Below are 13,065 nucleotides of genomic sequence, written 5' to 3'. Positions count from 1 at the left end.
TGTTATTTTATTCATATGCTGAACTTTATACGTAGTATCTTCTTATTTTTAATTTGTGCAAATAAATGGCATTCTTTGAATAGTTTATGGGTTTATCACTATCTTAATGTATATTCTCAAAACTAAAATTTTCACAATTTTTTTCAATTAATGGTCAAAGTCATATGACAGTTGCCAAAAAGTCAAAATAATTCATAAATAATACATAAATATATAAATGATACATTTATTGAAAAATAATGAAATAAGAAACTTTATTGTTCATTATTTTTAATATCAATGTTCTTCATTGTCAATGTGGTAGTTCTGGTATACACCCCTCTTTATCTTGTTTTGCAACAGGCTACTCAAAATCAAATTGGAACTGAACCTTATTGAACATGTTACTAGAGTTGAGAATTGGAGTTGGAACTACCGGTGACAGGTTCTAGTTTAGGTTAACATTGCCATCATATGTAGTTAAATACTTCATAAATTGTTGTAAAGTTATAATCACAAAAAGTATTATGTGATTTGGGCTTATATTGTTGTATGATTTGGGTGTAAATGGTTTTTCTATATATTTATTCAATTATTCCCCCATAAATGAACTTGGACTGATTTCTGATTTTAACTCGAATAATATTATTATTCGGTATTAGAGGTGACTGTTAACAAGGTATTCTAAAGTTTCCAATTTCAAAAATTAAAAATCGATACTGGAACATTGTAAGTTTGTAACAACCTATACATGTTTTGATTTTTGTTACTCGAAATAATAAATTTCTAACAAATTCTATTCCAACTACAAGTATCTACTATATACTCTGTACATTTCACAAATCCTCTAATCAAATACAAGTACTATATTACTTTTGATAATCGATACGTTTAAGTTTAACTAAGTAATAACATGATTAATATACATAATTGAATTCGTATTGTTCCTTATGATGATTCATGTTAATCGACCCCGAATTATTTTGAAACTAAGGCTTTTGTTTTTGAATTTTTTTTAGACAATTTATTTATTCATCCTTTTTACAATCTTATTCTTAATTCATAAACACTTTAAATATTAAATTCTTGTAAAAAAAAAATAGAACTGATTTTCACAAAGGATAAAAGATAAAAGGAATACAAAGCCCAAGGAGTTTCCCTCAAAAAAATAAAAAATAAAAAATAAAAATAAATAAAAAAAGCCCAAGGAGTCTAGATTACACAAGTTCTCGGCCCAAATATTTTCAATGCACTTTGTTTGAATTTTATAAGTAATATATAAACTTCAGGATAATTATCAACAACATCAGAGTGGCGCAGCGGAAGCGTGGTGGGCCCATAACCCACAGGTCCCAGGATCGAAACCTGGCTCTGATATAGAGTTGCTTCCGATGCCATAATTTTTTATTTTAAAAACTTTTTTAATCAGTCTTGTAAAAAAAAAAAAATTATTTATTAATTTCCAAAATAAAACATTCTTGTGGTTTAAAAAAAAATATATATATATATATAACATTCTTGGTTTTCTGGAATATAAATTTAAAATGCAATAGAAAAGATATCAATAATTGATGCTTCATTAGTCTGCCTAATTGCCTATAATCTACATTTCTATTGATAGCCATGTGAATTAAATCTTCAAAAAAATAATTGAGTAGCTTATAGAATTAATAGAAATAAAGGAACCGACCAATGTCTAATCACAACTTTTTTTTCCTTTTTTTTTTTTTTTTTTTTGGCTTTGAAAGATAAAAGGTTTCCTTTTCTAGGGTAGATCATTTAACATGGTAGACTTTATTATTCTACATTTCTACTTTACTTACTATAGAAATTTCTAAGGTTTTGTTTTTATATGGTTTGTTTATTAACATAATGTCAATTTCGTCGTGATATTCATATTTACGCATAAAATGTAATGACTAATAACCTCAAAGTCCTCAATAATTACCATCACTCGGGTAGGTAACTCTTTTTGGTTGTCAAAATTTTAATTTGGTAGAAAGAGTATTAAATTCACGGAATTTCATTGTTGAAAGTAATTTCCGATAACAAACTTATTTTTATTTATTTTTTAAAAAACAAACTTAATTTACTACTCCGTAAAAGGTTTAAACTTTAAACAAACTTAGTTTAAAAGGTTTAAACTTGGAGAAAGCCTAAAAAAAAAAAATATTAATATCACCTTTAAAAAACAAGATATGATATCAAAAAAGTCATGAGGAAGTTTAAGTGCAAATGGAATGTTGAATTGCACCTCCAAACATCTTAATAGATCTCTACTTTTACCGGTTTTTGATTTTCTCAAAACACATACGAAGTATAAAATTGAATTGCAAATAAAAAATGATTAGCAAGCTAAAATCTAATATCAAATTTATACTAATTATTTTTTATACACATTGATGATTTATATTAATAACATCATTCCGCAATCTTTAAAACACTTAAAAACTTATCATTATGATCTAAACACCACCAATACAAAACTAAAATGTCAATATCACACACGCATCGATCATCTCTCTTATGTTTATTTTACTATCTACACTATCATCAACAATGTCCAAGGTTCAAGATGGCACTAGCCAAATCAGCATGAAAAAAGCTTGTCACGTTATATTAGGTCTCGAGTCGGATCTAAGCCAAACAAAAGGCACATAGCGCCTAGCCAAACATAAGGCATGTAGGCTCGACATGAGACATGGCTCACCAGTGCCCACAACTATATTTAGCTTCATAACCAAAAGTAAATACTACCTCCGTTACAAATTATGTGCAACAATTTGACATAAAACGGAGAGGGAAAATGTCTAATCGTTGCACATAACCTGTAACGGAGGTAGTAAATTCTTCTATGTGGAATTAGGGTTTTCCCTAAGCTGAAGAAATTACAGGCTGTTATGCATTAAAATGTAGCACAGTCATTCATAGACAAGCTACGGTAGATAAAGCAGTGGGCAGTGGATGCTGCCAAAGTAAGAGCAGAAGGTACCACATTATAACATGTAATGGGCCAAAATATTATGTAGGACTCTTTATGTATATCTAGGACTAACTACAGTACTATTTGTCTAAGTGTAATAACGTTAAAGACGTGCCTGCCAAAAACAAAGGGGGCCTCCTTTAATTTGGTGGAATGGTGGGTGTGAAAAATGAAAATAAATCACATTTCATCATTTCAATTACCATATTTCCTAACATGTGTAAAGCAATGTTTTTTTTGCTCTGATTCCCATCAGCATTTCTTTTTTGAGTTAAAGCATTCTATGTTGAAGATTAGGATGTGGGCTCCAACGTTGGTTCTACTTTATCCCAAGTATCTGTGTCGGATTCTTGATAATTTACGACATGACAGTCATTTGACACTTGTAAACAAAAGGGGTAAAGTTTTATTTACGAACTTACACAATTAACTATCTTTAACACAGTATTGAGTTTGAGTAACATGCTAGTCATTCGCTTATCCCACGCAAATTTATTAGATCTAGCCCTAATTTATGTGACAATGTTACATGGAAACGTGCGTGAAATGAGCTCCTTGGACTTAGCTTGTTCTTGTGTTTTTTGTTACTATCTCCGTTTCATATTATTTGCAACGATTTGATATAAAATAAAGAGGAAAAATGTCTAATGGTTGGAAGTAATATGAAACGGAGGTATTATACGCTTTGCCTACCTCAAGTCCTCAATACATTCAGCTAACTAAATATGAGCAAAATTGGGTGAGCACTAGCCACTTGTCCACTTGGTATCATGGCTTTAGAGTCGTACTTCATAACAATATAACATGATTTATACTACGTATGTCTTTAACTCTAAAGATTGATTTTACTTGTCCACTGGCACTTATTGTGAAAGCAGATCTTAACCGATAATAGTGATCATATAGTGTATCTGGCTTGACATTCCACATTGCTTTGCTTATAAAACAGTCGCCAAATTAGGGGGGTATTTCACAATGTCTTTGGAAGCCTTTACATTTAACCTGCACACCGATGAAATTAAATTAAACTAAATTGAAGGTATCTAGGAATTGCCCTATTAACAACGATTTAAAGTAGTCATAAATGTCTTTTGACGACTGGGTCTAGAGCTCTAGACGTAGTGAGCCCTTTGTGTCATCACTAACACAAAAGGGTTTACTATGGACCTCACTTAACGTAACGAGACCCAACTTGACTTGGGTTATCCAAGTTACTCCTGGTTACCCTAATTCTTGAAGGCTCAAATAGAAAAGATATTTGGGCAACCAAACAAGATAGCACATCATTCTGTTTCTATTTCGGTATAGAGTTCTAATGCTAATTCTCGTATTGTTTTGGAACTTACAATAGATAAGAAATACGAGTAACTCAATGACACAAACAAATACTTCCTGAACTTTATATTAGTCGATATGTTTTGCCTTTAAACACTTCCAATATAACTTATTTTAGCTTCCTTTTGTGTAGTATACTTGGCGAAAAACATAGCTATACAAACACATCCGTCTCAATGAATTTTTCAAAGATCAATCTTATAATGTTGGCAAACACGCCTAAAAAATTGACCTAGTGACTACTCTCAAGTTTTTTTTTTTTCCAAGTCTTTATTACAAGGACACCATCTTCTTGCAGAAATTCCCATGGTATTGACAACAGATGCAAGATATGACGGATCAAACTAACTTGAAAACCAGACAAATAAAATTGAAAATTCTAAACAACTGAAACAAATCCAATACGCTAAGCGAGTCAATTGAGACTGGTAGCACCGTAAAAACGGTTTGACAGTTCGGTTTCGGTTCGGTTTGAAATCGGTTCGGTATTTAATCGGGTCGGTTTGGAATCGGTTTAATTGTCTCACGGGTCGGTTTTGGTTCGGTTTAAATAGTTATCGGTTCGATTCGGTTTCGGTTTATTCTTAAGTGGTTTTAATTCGGTTCGGGTTGTAAACAGTCCGGGTAGTAAACGGTTCGGTGCAGACGGGTTGCGGTTTGTTAACGGTGCGGTGTAAACGGTTTTTATCCCGGTTCAAACAGTTTCGGGTTGGAAACGGTTTCGGGTTAGAAACAATTCGGTTCTTTTTTGGTTCAGTTTATAACTGGTTCGGTTCTTTTTCGGTTCAGTTTTAACTGGTTCGGTTCTTTTTCGGTTCAGTTTATAACTGGTTCGGTTCTTCGATTGTTTAACCACTTTAACGTTATTCATATCGGTTCCATTTCAAGTTTACTAAATTATAGTTGAATCTGAATTAAAACATAGCCTAATAGTATATTCATGTCACTAGCACACTCCCATCTTTATTTCATTGTTACTCACAGAATCAATGTAATCATATGCTTAATAGTCTCTGTGAATTAATTTTATTTATTACGCCTTCAGCCAAGCCTTGGTACTTAATATTACAAGCTTTTTGTTCATTTGGTTTCATCACCTCAAATGTATACATGACTAGATGCAGTAGTGTTGCTAATAGTTTGAGGCAGGGCCTGAGCCTGTTTGTTTTGCTCTTGTTTGTGAACACTGATTATCCTTAAGACCTTAATGAATGATTTGCCTTGCTATTTTAAAAAAAATATTCTAAGATTTCTAATATTTAATCCATTTAATTATATCCCCGTCAAAAAAAAAAAAAAAAAAAAAAAAAAAAAAAAAAAAAAAACTCCATTTAATTATATAAAAAAGTTTGTAAACGGTTCGATTTAGAAGCGGTTTGGTTCATAAACGGTTCGATTTATAACCAGTTCGGTTTACAATCAGTTCGGTTTTTAAATGGTTCGGTGCAAACGGGTAGCAGTTTGCTAACGGTTCGGTGTAAGCGGTTTTTTTGCCAGATTAAACGGTTTTGGGTTGGAACCGGTTTCGGGTTAGATACGGTTCGGTTATTTTTCGGTTCGGTTTTCTTTCAGTTCGGTTTTTATTCGGTTCGGTTTGTTAACGGGTTCGGTTCTTATACGGTTTAACATTATTCGGGTCGATTCAGTTTCGGGTTTACTAAAATACGGTTCGGGTCGGTTTTCGGTTTCAAAAAAATCGGTTTTTAATCAGTTCGGTTCTCATTTGGGTCGGTCGGTTTCGGACAGTTAAACGGTTTCGGTTTGAAATTTGACAGCAGTGGAGACTGGTGATTTCTTACCAGTGTGACCAACTCATGTTTATATGCCCATGTATGAGAGTGAAGTTATTATGATAATAGAGAAAAGTTCGCTGTTACGTACTCCTCCGTATTCGCCTTCATTTCATCCTCTATCATGCTTGGATGGCTGCTCAAACTGAGCTTTTTAGATCATATACTACATCAACATATTTATGTTGCTCTTTATGAACTGTTTGCTTCACTTGTAACAATTTAAGAAAGAGTCACAATCAAATGAAAACTAAAACAAATTTCGATTATAAAGAAAACCGGGACACATCTTCATTGATAACGATTGATTACTTGTCTTCCTACATGCATATTGATTGCAAGCTGACGAAAATGATACACAATACCTTCAACAATTTAAAACAAGTAGTAAGAACTGCTCTTTATCATTAAGAGTTTTGAGAAGACTTCTATGATAAATGGACAAGACATCGGGATTTTTTTTTACCACTAAAGGGATTAGAGTAGCCAAGCATTTGAATATGACTTGTTTCGTACAAAGGCACATATGTAATAGAGTACATGGTACTCGAAGTGCATGCAAGTATTACTCGAATATGTTCCTCGTTAATCATGAGGATCGCTTGCACACTAGCACTTAGTAACAATTTTCTATTGTCCATTACAATTACAGTACATTGAATCATTCATTCATACAAAGAAGTGAACATGTGTTCAACATCTATAGTAATTGTGCAATAGGTAAAATGCACCAACTAGTTCAAAGCGAACATTTTCATGCCAATAAAATAACATCATCAATAGTTCAATACATACTTCGTATATAACTTTCAGCCTTAGTCCTTACATGCCCTAAACCCCTGATTTTGTACCAAATGCAAAAAGTATACGACTATACATATCGGGGAGAGGGGAAGGTTAATGCCGAAAGCCTGCAATAGCATTCTTAATTCGTTCATAAAAAATAGAGCTAAACCCCATAACAACCGTTCCCAATGGTAAAGCATGAGCAAGCTTGCATCTTTAATAAAAATAACATAAAGAATTTACCAAAACAAAGAAGCTTCACCATTACAAGAGGTTTCTTAAGGTAATCACTAGATAACTCAGTAATTTCCCAGATAAAGTAATCACTAAACTCTCCCACATAAACTTTGTAGTTTCCCCCCTTTTTCGCATTATTAAATTTTATGGATTAAGCACTTGATACACAGTTCCAGAGATGTTTAGATTTTACCTCATGCCTCACATGAACAAAAGAACCACAGCACAACAGAAGACAACAACCAGTTATTACGGGGCGCTATCACTGTCTGTACTCTTCACACGAATAATATAAACAAGCAGCATATATTAAAAAATGATTTCTAACTGAGACAGCTGATTAATTAATAATGCTTAAGACAAACTTAAAAATGGTACCAAAGTCCAAAATGACACTTGTGCAAGGGTTTCAATGTTACACTACTAAACTAAAACAAGTAGTTTCCACTAAATAATACGGAGTATCATACATGTATACTCCGTAAATCACTGTAACACAGTTCAAAAGCATATAGAACAAAACACGGCTAATAAAAAATTAAACAGAGCCAGATCTGTCTGACATATTCCGCATTTCCACCAAACTCGCAGGATGTCGTCAAAGAGATACTAATTGTTTATCATGATCAAGTTGTTTTATAATTAGGGTATATCATCATATATAATAGAATCTATCAATTTAAAACAAAAAACACCAAAAGAAGCAAGAAGCCTGCATTGCTAAGGTTGTAAGATATACCTTGTTTAGCTGAAAGGGACGTGATGACTTAATCTCCATGCTTACCAAAACTCGATCCTCAACCACCCCGAAAAGAACTTAACTTGAAGGATTGGTAGATTGCAACACAGAATGTTTCAACAACAACTAAAGTTGGATTTAAATAAATAAATTAAATGGTAAGAAACATTATAAGATTCAAAAAGGCCACCCACCAATATTAAGGGAAAAGGTATGTATTTGCATGGGCAAAACTGTTGAAATTATGATTCTTTTCGCTATACTGAGCGAGAAGCAGCAGTTAAGGTAGCAAAATATATATTAGATGCGATTTAAGAATCAACACATAAATACGGTTCCCATATAGTCAACATACAGGCCACGGTAACTACAAGATACACAAAAACATAGAACCACAATTCTACCAGTTTGCAGAAAAAAGGGGTAAAACATCATACCCATATCTAACATTCGCCACTAACCGAAAGAAAATGAGCACCAGAGCATCAGCAGCTTCTTTATGACATAGGGGAAAATAGGTGCTATCCAATGAATCCAGCTAAAGATCGGAAAACAAATTCAACAAAGATTCACAACATTGAGTCTGTACGAGCAGGCAACCTTCTGAAGAAATTGAGGGGAACAGACGGAAGCTTATGGCGGAACCTTGGGTGTCTTAGCACGTAAAACCCAGTCAGAAGAGCCACAACCTGGAATGGTGTGACATACAGAACGATGGCAGCAACCAAGCAGAATATAACAAACAATGCGGTGGCTCTAGGGTCCCGCCAGCTCAGCAAAGACTGGAGCCTCTCACCCTGAGTTGCCAAGTCACCAACAACAGTCTGGATCCTCCCGGCTATACTCCTCAAACGATCATACCTCATTCTCACGATATCAGCTGGCTTAGAAGTTGGAAATGTATCAAATTCTTCGTCCAATTCATCGGGGTGTGCAGAATCTGCATGAGATAGGCGAGTGTCCATGTGGGGTGGATTCCTTGGCCTCCATCTATAGTACCATACACCAATGAGGAACAAGTACAAGAATATTGTGGGCAAAATTAATTCGGGGTACATGACCAAAATGAAGAACAAGATGTGGATAAGAACAGTGGTGATGGGGTTTTTCCAGTTGCATATTTGGTCAAACCATTTTCCGACAGCAATCACCCCACCCAAGACGTTCATGATCCTGAAGAAATTCGCCTTACTCCGTCTCATACTCCACATATGAGAACCCACATCCAACATGTACTCGACCACTTCCTTCCTCAAAGGCGGCTCAGCACGACTCAACCTCATTGACACTATCTGGGTGGCCTGGTGCCTCAAGTTATCAAGCTGACTCACAGTTAAGGGATGAAGATAATGCATCTTAGGAAGCAATGGATGAGAGTACATATGCATCATATTCAGCAACGATGAACATGTGAACCTCACAGCCAGTTGAATTTCACCCATCTTCTTCACTCCTGAAGGATGCAACACCAATAGCGGGTATGCATGAGTGTACACACGATCAGTTTCGAGGGATGAAAGTCGAATCCTCACTTTACCAATTCTCGAATCTCTTGCTCCACCACCTTTATCTCCTCCACCTCCTCCGTGTAGATGACAATTGTCAAATACTCCAACAGTGATGACAGTGCAAGGATCAAACACCTCCCATGTATACTGCTCATTCCACTTAGGACTAAAACTATCAATGATAGTTCTTGTTCTCACCCATTTTTGACCATATTTGGCAACACAATAAGCATCAGTGGTCTGACGGCCATCCTTCACCTTCATCGGCATCAAACCCTGTGCAGTTAAGACACCAAGTTCAAGAACTCCAATGCTATGCTTCCACAACTGTTTAGCTGTTGGCCTGAGATCACTACTGTAATGTGTCGACTCGTCCAAAACATGATAACCACCTTCCAAACAGACCCTCAGATGAATACGACTGGAAAACTTGATTTCCTTCTTTTTCTCACCGTCTACAACAATATGTTTCTCAAGATTAAACCACCTAGTGTTAACCGGTTTATGATCCAGCCGCCTGTCAACGTATTGCAGAGGAATTGCACACCTGCCCAGCACTTCATCCTTGTTAGGCCCAACTCTATCCTCCACACTCAAAATCAACGGCTCTTCAAAAGGCTCCGCGGCCACAAACATAAGGTCTTCATTCCACATAGGATTGATGGTCCTGCTCTGAGAGACTCTAGTTCTAAGAGCCTGGCTTCCAAGAATAGCCTTAACATAGACTTCAGGAAATCGTCCTTTGTCACCGGGAACCAAGTCCTGAGCCTCAATCACATTCACCCTCAGGTACCAAAGCTTAGGAGACAAATACACCTTCGAACGAATATTAGCAAGAGCATCCGTCCCACTAACAGTAGCAGCATCCGAATGCCACGCCTCAGGAAACGCTTCATCAGCTTGAGTACCCCACCATACAGCTAACATCAACTCTCCCTTACCCTTATCACCCTTCCTGTCTTCAAGTCTATACCACTGCGGCGCCAAAGGACTATCCGGTGGCACTCTCTTCGGAACCTCATTAAGATCAAACAACACACGGCCAATAAAATCATCCTTCACAACATCCTTATCCTTCACAGTAACCTCAAGAACCGATGCCTGAATTCGTTCCTTCGAAAAGGCAAACACCTGACTCCATTCAGGATTCGACTTCTTCTCGAAATGTCGAGTCGTACCCTTATAGTTCCCAAGCCTCACTTCAACATAAGGGTCACAACCACCCGTAACATCCATACTAGGTAAATCTTTAGCCTTAACAACCCTCACATAGAGGTATTGCATTTGCTCAACAAGATCATAAGTACTAGTAAGCTTATCACCAGTTACTTTTCCACCACCAAGGTGGGGATTTGTCTCTTTCAGAGAAAAATCTTCTTGAGGAGGTTTCTGCATTTTTCTGGGTTTTTCTTAACAATCCACCAAAAGTTCAAACTTTAACCAGAAAATAAAATTTTGAAATTTAAATTTTTGTTATCTAACCCTTAAATTTCGGAAATGAGTTCAACCCACCAACTTAAATATACTCAACACCTAACCTCTATATTTCTTTTCTCATTTTTTTCAAATTTTTTTTTAGAAAAAACATAAATTAGCTGCAAAACCCCAAAAAAGACCTGAGTTAAAGCATCCACCCACAGATCTCAACCGCTCAAATCTGCAAAAACCCAGAAAAAACAAAGCAATAAATACCCAGAAAAATCATATTTTTAATTCAGCAATAAAAAATGACAATGCACAAAAATTTCACCACATGCAACAAACTCTGCAAGAAAAATTAAATAAAAACAGAGGATTTATGTAACAAAGCATGTTAAGCAGAACTGAACCTTAAACTAAAACATCAAACCTAGAAAATGTGCAAGAAATTAATGAACTTTAACATTAGAAAAAAAAAATAAAAAAAATCATAATAAGTGCCAAAAAAAAAACAGTTAGGTAGCAAACCTGAGTTCTGGAAGCTTGAAAAGACACCAAATTGGAAGAGAAAAAACCCTAAATTAGGTGAATCCAAGAAAAGGGTTTCATCAAACTTTAGCAAATTGAAGATTAACACCCTTAAACTAAAATTTCAAAAAGGAAAAAAAAAATCAAAAAAAATAATCAGATAAAATGAGCGAAAAACAGAGTAAGAACAGAGTTAGAAAATTAAAAAGATAAATAGAAAAGGAGAATGGGATCTGAAGAATCGGAGAGAATGTGAGAAGAAGGATACCCACAAAAGAGAGAAAGAAGAGAGAAATGAAGAGAGAAGAAAGGTTAATGGGTAGTAATGGTATGTGTCACATTCAGAAAAACAAGCTCAATTTCTCTCTCTTGAAAAAGTTGTAATTGGGTGAAGGAAGGATGAGTATTGAATTTCTCTCTCTAACTTTAGCTAGTTTTGTCCTGTGGTGGGCGCAACACCGTAGCACAAACAATTCACGACGATGTGTCACGCGTGATACTTGCTTATTGTTCGATTTTGCCTAACGTATGTATCAGTAAATTTTTACGGAGTACTCCGTATTTGAATTGAGGAGGGACATTAATCAATCAATCAATTACGTATTAATAAAAGCGAATCTTAAAACACACTTGTCAATATATTATTAAAAAGTTTCTCGTTAAAAGTACCTTCTAAAAAATTATTGTTAATTAAGGAAATAAAAAATTATATCTTAATTATGACATAATTTGTTTTATATATAAAAATATAAATCTATTCATTATAAGTTTATAACTATTACATGTTTTTTACATATTTTCTCTTGCATGCTTTTATTTTTAATATACTCTATATTTTTTAATACTCGAGTCATTATATTAAAAAATTTATAATAAAATTGTCAAAAATATTTAACAACCGTACTATATACTAAATACTAAAAGCACAAACTTTTAAAAAAATCGGGTGTACAATAACTATTGTACATCCATTATAAAGATAGCGTAAAGTGATTAAAAGTTACCCCTGAAATGAATAAAAGTTACCTCAATATGCGTAAAAGTAACTCAATTCAAATAAAAATTATCTACGCTTTATTAGTAAAGAATCACATTTTAAATGACTAAAAATCAATTATTAGTGATTGAATGTAATTAAATTACCTTTATAAAACTTTTCTTGTTGCCTAATTATATAAAAATTGTATTATGTTTAAAGTTACCCAAAAAAGGCAAAAAGTTACCCTAAAATTAGCTAAAAGTTACCCTTATACTGCTCGATGTACACTAATATTAGTGTAAACCGGATGTATACAAAAGTTTTTGTACTAAAAGATACACCAGTAATGACACGTGTCATAGTGTGTCCTTAGTTTATTTTTAAAAACAAAATAAAAAATTGATAAAGAATATACGCAAAATATTTTATTTCAAAAACTAGGAAAAAATAATCCTATAATAATATATTTAACAACTTAAATATCTAACCATATCTTTACATATGAGTTATTATATACGGAGTAAGTAATTACTTTTTAATGTATAAAGATTATTATAGTAAAAAAATCATGAATATAGTCACTATGGTTCAAAATAGAAGAAAGTTTGAATAAAAAATATAATATGCAGTCATAAAAGATTAAAATATAGGGAAATTCTCAATGGTGCTCTTAAGGTTTTTATTTTTCTCAATGGTAAACCACAAAAAATTAGATTATCTTTGGTAATCTATAATTTATAGAATTGATTCAATGGTAACATTAGTTAAGATTTTTAAAGAAT

The 13,065-nt window shown here is 34.0% G+C and overlaps 1 non-coding gene and 1 pseudogene across 2 annotated transcripts; one reads left to right on the top strand and one right to left on the bottom strand.

The window, feature by feature from the left end:
- Window positions 1–1,284: 1,284 nt before the first annotated feature.
- Window positions 1,285–1,356, top strand: TRNAM-CAU (transfer RNA methionine (anticodon CAU)). The gene has a single exon. It is a non-coding gene; the product is annotated as a tRNA-Met (tRNA).
- Window positions 1,357–8,129: 6,773 nt separating this feature from the next.
- LOC145632209 (FT-interacting protein 3 pseudogene) lies at window positions 8,130–11,739 on the bottom strand (annotated as a pseudogene). Its single transcript, XR_014112523.1, has 2 exons — window positions 11,305–11,739; window positions 8,130–11,014 (listed from the first exon to the last, which is right to left on the bottom strand). The product of XR_014112523.1 is annotated as an FT-interacting protein 3 pseudogene (transcript).
- Between the last annotated feature and the right edge of the window lie 1,326 nt (window positions 11,740–13,065).

The sequence above is a fragment of the Chenopodium album genome, chromosome 5 (assembly GCF_948465745.1).
Source record: "Chenopodium album chromosome 5, dcCheAlbu1.1, whole genome shotgun sequence".
Lineage (NCBI taxonomy): Eukaryota > Viridiplantae > Streptophyta > Magnoliopsida > Caryophyllales > Amaranthaceae > Chenopodium > Chenopodium album.
The sequence above is the reverse complement of the archived record's forward strand: the minus strand, read 5'-3'. Positions and strand labels throughout refer to the sequence as shown.